Source organism: Corvus brachyrhynchos, unplaced genomic scaffold, assembly GCF_000691975.1.
Source record: "Corvus brachyrhynchos isolate BGI_N302 unplaced genomic scaffold, ASM69197v1 scaffold142, whole genome shotgun sequence".
NCBI lineage: Eukaryota > Metazoa > Chordata > Aves > Passeriformes > Corvidae > Corvus > Corvus brachyrhynchos.
Window position 1 is genome coordinate 4,449,160 of NW_008237226.1, and position 14,962 is coordinate 4,464,121.

Genomic DNA, 14,962 nt, shown 5'->3' on the forward strand with positions numbered 1-14,962 from the left:
ACTATGTGTATTTGGACTAAGACTACCAAGCAGTATTTTTCTTACAGGTTGTTTAAAGGGAGAGTTAATCTGAGTTTTTATTCTTTTCTTTTAGCCATTGGGAAAGAATAACACAATATATATACAGGGAGAGTAAAAGCACAGAAAGCTTTGCAGAACCATAATTTTTTCTCTTCAGGTATTTATTTTTGGTGATATCTTATCTTGGTGACAGAAAACACAAATGACAAACAGCAGCAAACAGTGCAGAGACTGGCAGCTGTGTGCATGAAATATGACAAGGTTTATGTAAACAGCTCTGGCTCATTTCTCAACCATTATTCAAGAAGTGTTACACACTGAACCCGCATGACTCTGATGACCAGCAGCATGCATACAGATCACCTCCAGGGACTGAGCACCAGGGCTGCAAGTCACCAGATCCAGGATGGCAGGTCAGGAAGTCAGTCAAATTGTGTTCTTACCCTTTCTGTGTGCTTGCAGTTTCTTGTGAATGAGAGTAAAATACAATAATTCTTGAGTAATTTGTGAATAAAGCTGAATTAAAATTACCATACCTTCATCAGTTGTGAGAAACTACAAAATACAGGGGTTTTTCTTTATTTACCATTTTTTAATGAAATAATATGTGTCCATCGCTATAGAACTTATTCCACCAGAGAATATACATAACCACTTTGGAAAGCTGAAAAGGCAGAGGAGAGAGCTGGGCTGACCTACCACAATCACAGAATAATTCAGGAAAAGACCTTTAAGGTCATTAACTCCACTGTTAACCCAGCACTTCCAGATCTACCACAAATCATAACATCTAATAATGTTCCCAAGAAAACACCCCTGAGATAAAATATCAGCAAAATTTTCCTATGAAATGCCATTTGTAGACTGGCATCTGAAGAATGAGCTCCCACATTTAGGTGTTGCAATATTCCAAGGAAGTACTTTGATATTTTGATAACTACTTGATGACTAAATGCAAGAATCTATCTGTACTTCCGTCAGAAACCTGCCTTGTTTGGATGCACATACAGTCCTAGCTGGACTCTAGCCCACAGAATTGTCAATAGGCCAAGTACTGGATCCTGATGGGAAGCAAAACTTAGTATCTTTCCATCCTTTAACAAATAAAGATGTTCAGGAAAAAGCTCTGTAAGGTAACTAAGCCAAGCTTCTTCCTCAACATGTCTGGCATCCTATCAGGAACTCTATGTTTTGTAGGCGATTGGCTGTTAAAGTGCATGTTCTTGTGCACTATGTGCTTTGTCATTCTCAGGCTCAGCTCAGTGGACACAGCCAACAGTAGCTTAATGCTGCTCTTGATGTGAGTCTCTGCTCCATCTTTAACATAAAATGCTTTCTTATCTATAAATTATTTCTAAAGATTTTTACACTGGTACCAGCACAGATAACAGCTTGGGTGGCTTTAATATTTTCAGATTCTGCTCCTTTAAGCCAGCTGCAGTGTGAAATGCAAATACAAACTGGGTGAACTGTTCGATCCCTATTTGCATATCTGGGACGGTGGTCAAGGACTGTGGTTCCAAGAACAGTAGTATTTTCAGGCTTTGCCCCAGAGCTGTTCAGCATCACTGAGTAGGTGGTGACACTACATTTATAACATCCAATTAGTGTTAGTAGTAGACAGCAAGAGCCGCACAAATGCCCCAGAAAAGCAAAAGAGAATGACTTGCTTCTCAAGCCCAACAGGTCAAGGGCAGTGATTCCACCCCTCTTCCCTTTCCTGATGAGACCCATCTGAAGTACTATGTCCAGCTCGGGGGTCATCACCACAGGAAAGACATGGACCTGTTGGAGTGGGTCTGGAGGAGGGTCACAAAAATGGTCAGAGGGCTGGAGCACCTTCCCCTTTGAGGAAAGACTGAGAGAGTTGGAGCTGTTAAACCTGGAGAAGGGAAGGTTCTACGGAAACTTTACTGTAGCATTTCAGTACTTTAAAGGGGGCTTATAAAAAAGATGGAGAAAGACTTTTTTTAGCAGGGCCTGTTGCAATAACACAATGGGTAATGGGTTTAAGCTAAAATACGGTAAATTTAGACTAGCTGTAAGGAAGAAGATTTTTGCAACGAGAGCAGTGAGACACTGGAACACGTTGCCCAGAGAAGTTGTAAATGCCTCATCCCCACAAGTGTTCGAGGTCATGTTGATTTAGTTGTCCAGAGCAACTTGATCCTATTGAAGATGTCCCTGGTCATTGCAGGAGAGTTGGACAAGATGATCTTTAGAAGTCCCTTCCAACCCAAATTGTTATATGATTCTGTGATAATGTCTGGGCCTAGAAAGATGCATAGTATAGACTTGGCCCATTAAAATTATTTTCCTTTGATAACAAAGAGGAAATTCATTTATGTATCTTCCCTGTCTTCTGTTCAAATCACTAATATAATAAAAAGTTGCTACATGAATAACATGCACCTAGTGGAACAGCTCCAAGCTCATTTTCTTTCTGCTCCAGCTATAATGAAAATAAAACATTTGATCTTCTTCTAGACAACACTTGGACTTGGTTTTCTACTATGGTTTAATTGGACTCTTGAAAACTTTTTATCCCACTGTTGTACAGATGAAAATTTATATATGACAGTCTTTCACATTAATAGTATAAACCTCTATGTTTGCACTAGATAGTGTCTTTTCTACAGCTGAAATGACATGAAAAATATATATGTAGAAAAAATATTTGAACTGTCAGTCATCTGCTAAGCAGAGAAAGCCCACAGACCTCTGGGCCTGGACAATACTATGTGAAGAATGAAATATTAGGTGTTGAGGTGGGGAGGAAGAACAGGTTCTATTTTATTGATGCATTTTCAGGTGCTGACTGGTCTCTGCTAAGCTTAAGCACATAAACATCATAGGCACAGGGAAGAGAGTCCAAAACATCCCTGTGAGATTGCCAGCTCTGTATTTCCTCCCAATCATCAAACTCTCCAGCAGCCCCTGACGCACAAGTTACTCCTTCTTCCAAATCCCTCCCGGGGTTGACTAACCATGATGTGCAGAAACTCTGCCAAGGCAGCTTCTGACACAGATAGTAAATACCAGGATACATCACTGGGTTTGTACAAATATTTTTTATGTCTTGAAAGATTTTTTTAAATTTTAATTGGCACTTGCACCATAATGTAGAAGAATTGCATTATGTTATTCTGTGTCCTCTATGTATCATCCAGGCTTGTCCTTCAACAGATCTGTAATACAGATCTGTAATACCACTAGCTGGTGTAACTGCCTCCAAGGAGGTGCATGAAACTTCCTGGCTGCCCCTTGCTGTGGGGCTTTTTAGATGACAATAATTACTCCAGCTTTACGTGTTCTTAAAGGTCAAAAGGCTGTTTTTCTTTTCAGAGTGCTTTTGCCAATGAACCTGTTGGTCTCTGCTCACAAATCTTTTGTTCTGTACCTATGAGAGAATTTCAACAACCAAAACAAACCTAGACATCTTAGGTCACCAGAAGAATCTTTTCCAAATACCTAGTGGGACTGAGGAGGTAGTTCATGCTATAAAATGCTGGTGTAAAGTGCTCATGCAGTCCAGTTCTCTCACACCTAAGCTAGCATGAACTGGACTGCATGAACTGGTGGTTCCTTACAGTCCCCAGTTAACAGAGAAGACTCCTAGCAGCTGCCAAACAAAAGCTGTGCTGACAGTGTGGCTGTAGTAATGCCTGAAGAGGCCACCTAAAAACAGAGAATAGACAAGAATAAGGGAATAAAGGTAGGTATTTATTTGAAAGGCCTTCAAAGGTACCCCCTGGGGAGCCAGAGGCTATTACTGCCAAGATAGACCCCAAGCTGGACAGCAGGTCACAAGTTCTTCACACTTTTGTAAGTTTGGTTCATTTGCATATCAGGGTTAATTCTCCAATTAAAGCTTCGGTTAATGATGTAATTTCCCCAAGCTTGCTCCCCCTTTAGAGGTTTTTGGTTTATACTTCCCTTTCAGAGGCTTTGTTTTACATTTTGGGCCTAGGACAGTCTGAGTGTCCTTGGAGAGCAGCCCTGGAGAGGCTTTGTTATGTCTGCCTAGCACGAGAGAGCAGAAGTTAACAGGCTACAAGAAACTTCAGAGTTACACACTAGGCAGTACAGGATTTGAAAAATATGGAAGTTAAAACCTAAGGCATCAATAGATCCTCTGACATGTATTTAGAAGGTTTTTTTTGTGGGAAGAATCACATGAGGGAGAAGAATGACCAGGAGATGCCAGAGGAGAAATAATGAGTCATCATAACAACACTGCCAATTCTTTCTCTCCTTGCTTCTTTCCAACATAAAAGGAGCAAGTTCAGCACTTGCAGCCCCCAATACAGCTGCATTTTGTAGCAGCAATATTTCCCTCCAACACTGAAGTTTTTATTCTGGAAAGTGGCACCCCACTTATTGCTGGTTTAAATGATGATTCTCTTCCAACTCTGATCCCTTTTCTGAAAACCTAAAATATTTTCCTCCCATGAGGGGAGCAGCAATGACACCACTACATGTGACAGTCAAAACTCAAGTGAAGAATATAACCCATGGTCTGGATCCCAGCTATTCCAGCCAACCGCAGTGTATCACCCTCTTAATTAATTTTTTTAAAATTTACTTTGAAACTACTAAGGCTTCTTGACAGGTTATTGACCTACCATTTCCCAGCAGGAGGCTGTTAAGGGTTGAATTTATGCAACAGGAAGCAATCTTTTAATCTCTAATCTGTCCTTTCAAGAACAAATTAAAATTACTGCTGATAAGCCCCATCCTATCTTGATGAAACATTTAGGGATATGGGTAGATATGTATTTCACCCATAACTAGGCAGTAAAATTGTTTGCTTAATAAATTCTGCTTTTGCCCAGTTTGCTGCAACATCCAAACAATCTAAAGTTAAAGAACAATTTTATCTGATTTTGAAATATGCTGCACAATAAATAGCCTTATTTACAAAAAGGTTGGAATTCAGAACTTTCTAGAAGTTTGAGCGCTTTTACAATGTCCTACTTTTTCTTACTCAAAAGTCTGGAAGTGCATTTCTTCACAGATTTTCCTTGCATTGCTTATAATTTTATTTGCAGTGGTTTTTTCATGCTTCCTGTGCATCTGTAAGTGCCTTCTGGGATACAATCCCTTTCCTATGTCAAGAATAATATGTGAAATTGCTCCTTTGGTGGTTCTTGCCCTTTAAATCCTGTTTGTCTGCACCACTGGTGCTTGCTCACAATCCTCCACTTGCGAACCAAGGAAACAGCATTGATCCTGCGCTCCAACAAACCCCTGTAAATGAGTTCAGGAGAGATGTCGTAGGTTCTGCTCACACAAATGGGAGCTTGGGCTCTTCCGAGGTCAGTAACACAGCACCCTCTGCTCCAGAAGGCAAAAGCCACAGAACTCAACCCCATGGGCCAACCTTTCCAGCACTTTGGGGGCAAAGAATCCAGTAGGTCACCACTTACCCTACAAACTGAGAGCATATGGCATGGGCACTGCATCAGTGTCCCAAAAGGATGACACAGTGATCAGAACCAGTGACAACAGCTGCCAGTTGAAGAGTTCAGAGCTTTTTGTTGCTTTCTTTTTTTCTTTTAAAAATAAAGCTAAGCATGGACTTGTGTCATCTCTCTCTTGGATGACTGGTGAAATTCTCCAGTTTTCAGGTGTTAAAGCAGGGGAGCAGCTTTCCCTCCTCCTGGGTTATGGAAATAGATGATGGATCTGAAAGGTAAGTGGTGCCCAGAAGAGAGTTTGCTGCCAAGGCTTTGCTGACAGGTGCAGTTACACCTAGAGCTTCTGTCTGAAATTTGCAGGTGTCCTGCTAATTTTCAGAGGTTGCCTGATGGCTTACTTCTGCCTCATTTAATCTCATTTAATGCTGAAAATCATTTCTCTCTATTTAGCATATTTCACAGTCTCTTTAACTTGACAGTGGTAATAGACACTCACCTGGCTAATCTTCATATAAAATTCCCAGTTTAGGTTTTATTTAACTTCTATCAGTTCAAATCTTTTTAAGGAATCTGAAGGAAATTTCCACCAAAATGCCCTTGTGAAAGATAAAATGTCACTTTTGAAAGATAAACTACCCTTTTTTCAACTTTCAGACATCCTACATAACTCACACATGTCATCCAATGTAAATGTGATACTGAAATAAGCATAGAACAAAAGTTAAAAGGAAACTAAGCAACAAGGTTTGCATATTAGAAAACATTTCGATATTTGCAGAATAAAAGGAAAAAGATAGAAATGAACTTCTGAAATTTTCTCTGAGAAAATACATTAAAATCTCATCATCTTCACTTTTAACCTTGCTGTGAATAATGTCAGCTCTGGGTCAGCTTTGCAGTAGTGACCCCCACACTCCTCCTCCACCAACTGCCTCCCTTCCTTTCCTGGATTCCACAGCAGAGCTGGTATTTCTCTTATCTCTGCTAGCTTTTCCCACATCTAAACACATAATTTCCTCCCCTAACTCCCCCAGTCACCAGCTCCTGGGAGTGCATGTACTCTCCAAGTAATAATTCTTGCTGATCTTAGCAAGCCATGTCACTCTTCTGGCTCCTTTGAGTGCTCTCCAGAGCAAAACTGGCTGCAGAGCAACCAGGCTTATACCAAAGCACTTTCCTACATTCTCTTTCCTATGCCCTGTGTTGATGTAAAAAGCAGCCTGTAAAATGTTAAGTTATTCTCTATTATTTCAATAGTGGCCATGAAGTTTATTTGGTTTTATAGAAGGAAACAAGTATTTTAACCTGCTCTTTCTCTGCTTTTGCAAAGGGCTTCAATTTCATATTACTGTTTTCCTCTAATTCTTTCCTAACTGCTAGGATATTACCACAACACATTGAACCTCCTCCACATGTTTGCTAGAAGCCTTTTTTCAGGAAACCTATGAAAATGAAGTAGAAAAATGATCCCAGACCTAGTAAGTATAAGAAAGAATTGCCCAAGAATGCATTGCTGTTTGCTACTAAACAGGAATTAATTTGATATTCAACATTTCTATGATTGGATTTGCAAGCCAAGACTCTGGAGTGCCTTGGCGCTCTCACCAGAGCATGGCACTGCTGTGGGAAGTGCTGTGCAAGCAAAGGGGGAAAAAAAGACACTTGAAAAACTAAGTCAAACAATAAACCACTTGGAATCTGCATAGATGTAATTGCTGAAGTAAAACCACTCATTGTTCTGTCTGATTTTATCAAAATAAAATGCCAGCTGGTACAGAGGAATGCCTTTCTTCAAGAAAAGAAATGTCTCAAAGTGCCGGGCATGAACTCATTAGACAAAATATCTAGCTCCTCATAGTCCAGCCTGAACTGTGAAATCCAACAATTTATGTTTGCATTCTTGCAGTGGCTATCAAGAAGACATTATAAAAGAACTCTGCAAGAAAATTAAGTGGGATAGAAGGGGAGCACTGCTGTGGAAACAAATGTAAGAGTGACATCAAAAGGTAGCTGTGCTTAGTCATGAGACCAGACTCCTTACAGGACAAACGTGCTACCCTGGAGGCTGTGGTTTCCTACCTATCCAGCAGTAATAATGATGGGAAATGAATGCCACTTATATTTGGCAAACACTAGTAGAGGTACAATGCTGAGTATTTAAACAGCTTGGTCTGGTCTGGTTATTTCCTTGAGACCCAGAGCTAGAAGTGGGTGCTTAGACCTTTCTTGTCCAGCAAACGAGAAGTTCTTCTTCATTACAGGAAGTTTTTGGTAGAAACAGAATCTTTCTCAGCATTTTTTCCTCTTTTTTTTTCTGCCTTCTTTGTGTGAGGATGCTCTACTCTAACTAGCTTTTTCCTGTAGAAAAGAAGAGATGAGAAAAGTTTTCTACATACAAAAGTTTATTAGTAGCTGAGTGCAACCTTTCTTGAACAAGAAAACTTCACAAAAGCTTTGCATGCACAGGTTAACTCTCATTATTTATTTAAGACTGTCCAGCTGGCAGAAACACATCGAGACTTTAAGCCATTTCGTGTTGTATTTCTTTGTCCTCAACCTTTAACAGATGACCCAACTGAAGTAAAAACATAATAGCATAAATGTGTATAAAACTAGGAGGAAAGGGTACAGAAAATTATTTTCTTCACACATCCAGGCCAGTCCAGAGCAATGACAGGGTACTATTGAGGGTCCTGCACACACTCTATTTCAGGCAGCTTGCGGGGCTGGAGGTATGGAGCAAAACAGAGAAGGATTTGGAGGTGCAAAAAAGCCTCTAGCAAGATATTTCAGTTTCTGACATTCCTCATCTTCTGAGATAAGCACTGAATCACTTTTTGTCTATCAAATGCTGACCATTTTACACACAGACATTATCATCTGCTTTTGAGACTAAATGTAGGAATCAATCAGTATTTTAATGTAGATCAATCATCACTGGGGATTTTATTCATATGTGTTCAGTTAATAATTTTAACATGAAAATTGATTAAGTTTAGAAAAAGATACCTGAAGCCTACTTGAATAGGTGAGGTAATCAACTTTTCTAGAAGCAGGGAGAAATGAAGTAAAACGCTAGAATCAGTTTGGGTAGATTTTATTCATCCACTGACTTCAGAAGGAACATAATTTCATCCATGACCTGATTTCTGTAGCAATACATTCACTGTTTTACTAAGTTTTATTTTAAAAATTCATTTGAAAAAAGAAAGATAAGGAGAATATTATTTGTGCTATCTTTATGGAGTTACTTGGGAATTAACTTATCATGGCAGTATTTCATTTGCCAGAATTCTTTTCTTAGGTATTTTCTATTTTTTCTGCCTAGTTGTTCAGGGAATACAGCTCAGACTTTAGTGTAATTTAAGAAATCACTGAGAAAGCAGAATTTTAAATGCAATCAGATTGTTTTAGCCCATGAAATCAAGACATTTTTTTACACAGATTTGTGTTCAAGAGTTAAAATAATTATCTCCACAAAGGGATCTGGACTCGTGTAGCCTAGTCTTCTAAACTGATTCATTTAAACCTTCCCCACTTCTCACAGCTGACAGAGACGCAGCCTAAAGGTGCTGTGGCAGCATAAGGTAATTAAAATCACAACACAAGATGACACCTTTTTTTTCCATGGAACAGGGAATCGATCTAGCAGTTGGTCTGGACATACTTCCATAAAAAGAGATCTTTAGAGCATGATGAGGAGTCCCTAAATTAGCATAGGTGTCCTTACCACAGGGAAATGATTAGCTGAATTACTTCTTTGGCTATTTCTCTGCCTTGTGCAATGCTCAGTTAGAATAGATAAAATAGGATTGCTTAAGAGCTGAAATTATTTAACCTATGGGATTTATTGCATCTGAAAAATGAAGTCAGTTCTCTGGAGGGAACATGCAGTTACTTAGAAATACATGCGAAATATATAGGGTGAAGTAATTTATCTGGAATGGGGAACATTTCATTTCTGTAATTTAGTCCTTGATCTGTAGCTGCACTTTGTTTCACAGGCAATTTTAAGGATTATTTTATTTGACTAGCAGTATGGAATAAAATCCTGAAAATGTTGAAAACAGGCTGGTGCCGGAAAGAGTCTGGTGCTGAAGCACAACTGAAACAACTGCGACCTGCCCCACCAGCTGAGCATGCTGGTGTAACAGTACTAGCTCCAGAGGAGTAACACTGGAGAAACAGCCCAGAAAACTGTTATGAAGAGCAAAATTAAATTAAATATTTTGTTCATTTGTGCCCCACAACTTCCTGCATTCAAAATTTCGGCCCTCAAAATTTTGCTAACCTAGGAGATTTTAAATTCTGTAGATACCTACATTTTTTCCTCCAAAGACCTTAGTGACTAAAGATCTTTCAAATGTGGTTGTAAGTAAACAAACATTTCTCTCATAACCACCCTGGTGAGATTTACTGAGTCGTCATTCTTTTGTGTCTCATAACCATCTAGACATTGGCATTCTCAGAGCACATACATGAGAAAGCCTTGCACACACAGGGGCTATGGGAGAGATGAGAGATGAATCAGACGCTGGAATCTGACTGTAAAGTTGGTTTCTTTTCTTTTGAAGAGGCAGAAATTCAGATGGCAGCTACTTAAATTTTTCATACAAAATGTTCCCTGATGCAGCTTTCTGGAATCCAGCTCTCTGATTTTTTTATATTCCGTTGGACTATAGTTATGTTTAATAACATCTTTCTCTTTCAATGAATACTGAATTATTGAATAATTTCAACGAGAAAGATTGGAAGAGGCTGTATGGTGAGGCTAGAACGTTTAAGAGGAATGTGTAGGTTTACAATATTTTGGCAGAGGAAAGAACTGACTATGGGTCTTCATATCTATGCAAGAGCTGTAACCATTGAGCTGATGGCTGAAACAGTAGGAAAATTATTATTTAGCACAAACTTCCCTGCAAGGAAGAGCCTAGTGGGGAATTCCTCCCCAGAATGACAGGCCAGTAGTCTGCTAAGATTGAATTGTGTCCCACTGGCGCACTCAAAAACTGCTTTTTACTGTCTACCTTAAGTGTTGGCTATGATAGATACTTCTTGTTGTCAGTTTACCTTCCCCATGTACAATTTAGGGGCCTTAAGAATGTTGTTGGAGGTTATGAGTTTCTGCATTTTAACTGTGGTTAGGCTGAATAAGTATGCTTGAATTTATTTTTTTTCTTTTGGTGAATCATCTTCAGCTAATAATGAGGATTTTGCACATAGCTGAATCTTTCCTGTACACATTTAAGCTTCTACTGGCACCTAGACAAGCATACCTCATGGTATTGGCACCCCGCTCCTGGCAGGAGGCTGGGACATGTAGACTCCCACAACAGCAAAAACCAAGAGTGCTCCAACACTTGCTCAGCCCATGGCTGTTAATATGTTTTTGTCGTCTCTCTAGAAACTATCTAAATCAGCTTCTAAATGTTCCCAGATTCTTTTTCCTGGTGAGCAGAAATCTGATGGTGACACTGAAAGGCAAGACTCCCACAGGATGCTGTATGTCAGCCTGTCACAAGGCTCTTCAGTTGGAAATATTTCTTTTTTGTCTTAAGCTTTTATGTGGCCTTTTTACAGCTTGAAATAATGTTTTCTATCAGTTCAGGTAGAATATCCTTATAAACGTTTATTTATCTCTTCAGTACAACAATGAGATCTAGGGCTAAATGCTACAGATAAAAAGGAGATCGAAGTAACATGCACAGAGATGCAGCTAATACCTCTAAGTAAGTGTCATGTTCATAGTACTCATGGAGAAATGGCATTAGCCAGAGCAGTGTCTTTTCTCTCATGTCTTCCCAATCATTCACTCTTCCTTTCTAACCTGATATTCTTCCTATTCTTTCATTCTCTCTCTTAGTGACTGTACCTAGGCAGACACTTTTCACTGAACAGGCACACGCTTGGCAGAATGTCTTCAGGTGGGATATTTACAGACAAAACTAGATAAAAAAATTTTAACTTAATCTAAAACATTTCCCTCCCTTTCCTTTTACTTCATCCAAAACAAGCGTTCAAGAGGTTGAAGAGGGAGCAAGGAAACATCATGTTACCTGTACATCTTTGTGGGATTTCTTGAGATACTCAATGCAGTTACAGTCAACAGCTCATGAAACAAAGAAAATGTATCTTACATTGGGGAAAAGACTCAGGCAGAAACTCAAGTGATAGTGATATTGCAGGTATTTCATCTATCCTATTCAAAAGAAATCAAAATGGCTCAAAACAGGTCCTTGCATTATTAAGCCACTGAATCACTAATTTCCTCTTCAGCAGAAAAGCAGCTCCTGTGTAAAAGATGGCAATGAAATCAGAAAATGTGCTAAAAGACAGATCATTACTATTGTTTCTCTAAGGGTATGGTACAGGTTTTCGGTGGCCCATCCAGCTGACCAGTGCTAATTTGTAGCTGGTAAGGATCTGATGCCTTGTAGGACTACCTAAAAACAGAGGCTAGACAAAATTAAGAGAATAAAAAGCAGTTATATTTATTGAAGGTCCTTCAGGTACATTTAGGACAGTCAAAGCCCCCAGGGGCTACAATCAAAAAATGGATGACAGGTCATGGGTTTTCATACTTTTATAAGTTTGGCTCATTTGCATATCAGGGGTTAATCCTCCAATTACAGCTTCAGGTAATAAAGTAATTTATCCCAAGTTTGCTCCCCCCAAATCACTTTTTTTTACATTTCTCAGGGCCTGAGACAGTAAGGTGTCCTTGGTTTCCAGGCCTAGAGAGGAATTGTTTTGTCTGACCAAAATGGGAGAACAGTAGCTAACTTTATATATGGAGTTTAGAGTTATAAAGAGTTATAACTAAAGAATTACAGGGTTACAGATATATGAAAAATACAGAAGCTAAAATCCTAAGTCATCAGATCTATTCACAACAATATTGTGACAGCAGTCAATGTGAGCTGTCTTGGACACTGAGCTGTGATTTCTAAGCAACTAAGCCTTGTTGGGTGCATCCATTACAGCCTAACAATGCTGAACCTTGCTAAATGTTAGGCAAAATTAGTCACTCACTATGTGGTATTAACAGACTCTTGATAAATTTTCATGGTTAAGAAATATATATTTCTTCAGATTACCTGCATGTGAGACAAATATCCGTCACTTGCAAAGAGGAATTTAATTTGTCTGGACAAAAATAACCTCAAAGGCTCTGAGAACTCTGAAGATAAACTCCTTGGTATTTCTAATGGGCTAGAAGAAGAAGAGGAAAAGTTCCTGCCTTGGTATAATTAGGATCTTGTCTTTTTGATCCTCATTTTCAAGCTGCTGTGCTTCAGGACTCAGTGAATATTTTGGCCTCATGACACACATGCCTGTGTGCAAGCAGGGAGTCTGTGGGGCATGTAGGGAAGGGATGTCCTCATCAGGTTTTGGAGTGTGCAAATTAGGGTTGGGAGGGGGGATACTGCAGCAGCTGGGGCCAGCGATCCCATCCAGGTGGGAAACAGTGCATCTCAGAGTTTCTGCTCTGGAAAGGAAGACTACAGCCCAACCCAGCACTCTGGAAGGTTTCTGAGTGCTTGCAGGCTGATAGGGAGGCACAACACATAAAGTATGTGTCTAGATCAGGAACAGGACAGCTAAATACTTCTAAGGTTCTTGCTTTATTATAATATGCAGGTTGGGTCTCACAGAAAACTGGCTTTCCTGGAAGATGAGGCAATACATACTTTGAAGCTGTTCAGCATTTATGAAGAATTATCTCTAATTGTAACAAGAAATGATATAAATCTGCTTTTTTATTGATTTTCAAATTGAGTTATATTTTGTATTTTTTAAAACTTCTCAGTCAGCCTTATTGAGTATAATTTCCCATTCTGTTTTCCAGTAGTTAGTGAAATGAATCTCACTTCCTTGTGGGGTATGTCAGCTCTGTGTGTCCTGGAACCAAAATGGAATAAAAAGACAAATTATATGGGTGACAGGGTAACGTCTGCTCCATATTGGAAATTCAGATTGTGTAGTTGTGTCGCAATGCCACATGACTTCTCTGTCCAAATCCAGCCCAGCATTACCCAAACCTTGTTTCTAATAATACATAAGGTGATCACTTACTCAGCCCAGTCTGCTGCTATTCCCCAGCAAAACAGAAACGGTACCACAAGGGCTGTGAGAGCAGCAGCTGGGAAATCTGATGGACATCAATTTTTTCAAGTGAGTTTATCCCCCTTCTGAGCCATGAAAATGTTTTCTCAAAAACAATTCCAGGCACTAATGATTTTATAGACAAAAATGTTGTAATTTTTGAGACCGTACATCATGCATTTTTTTGTGAAAAAAAAAAAAAAGGAAAAAAGAAAACAGTCCACAGGGCAATTCAAAGTATTTTTTGAACCTGGAAAGAAGTCCTTGTTACAGTATCAAAAGAGTTACTTTAGTATTTTTCCTGGTTTTTATTTTTTCAAAAGCATTTCCTGGTTTAATTGTTGTTGCTAACTGGCTTTCATTTATTTACCACACACGTGGGAAGAATTGTAAAGTTCTCTCTATCAGTAGAAAAAGCAGTAAAAAAGAGCTGAGTTACAAGGGGTACAAGAGCGCAAACCAAAATTTTAGGGAAGGAAACTAGTGGAGCGAAGCTAGTATGATTTTCTGAAAGATGCTGTCATCATATTTGGTTGCAGTAGGGCATACCTGAAATTAAAACTGATGAAGCAAACAGAAACATCAAATTAGCTAAGAATGTTTTAAAGCCAAATTCTATGGTATTACCAAGAATTGCATTAAGAGTATTACCTAGAAAAAGACTGGAGGGTTAGACTTTTGGATGATAAGAACATGTGGGATGCTGCTAGGTTAGTTTCACAGAACATCATAAAATGCTGGGCTATAAAACCAGCAGTGCGTAATAAAAACTAACTGCAAACACTCTGTAAACCAATCTTTCTATTTTAACTTTAGAGGAAAATGTGATTTCAGAAGTGAAGGAACCATCCATGTTTCTTCCAAATAACTCTAACTAGATATGTACCTCTAACTATATATATTTTATATAGTAAACTAAATGGGAGACAATAGCTTCTTTCACTCTACGGTATACTAATAAACCTTAGTTTGAAAAAATAAATTCTTACTCCTAAGATGACTTAGCAGGAATAGTCTATTACCCACATTTAGCTTTCTAGACCCACTTTATGTGATAAGAAAAATGAATACAAGGGAACTCATGTATATGCTCCTACATTTCTCAGTATAATTTGTGTTCTATACATCTGTCTTTTAGATGACAAATTTTAGGGACCAGGTCTTTTAAAAAACATAAAATAAGCTGTTCATCTAAGTAAAAAAGAACAGACTTGTGCAACAAAAGAAACTGCTGATCAGATTTAACTTTAGAAAATAGCATGGCTGTTTATTCAGCTTGTAAAAAGTTGCTGAGACTTTATTTTTTGAAACAATTTTGAGACACAGAAATGGGTCAATGATGTGTGAGAAGAATCCCATGGGTGTCTGCCTATGTCAGATATTGCTCCAGCACCTTTGCTTTCCATTATACTAGA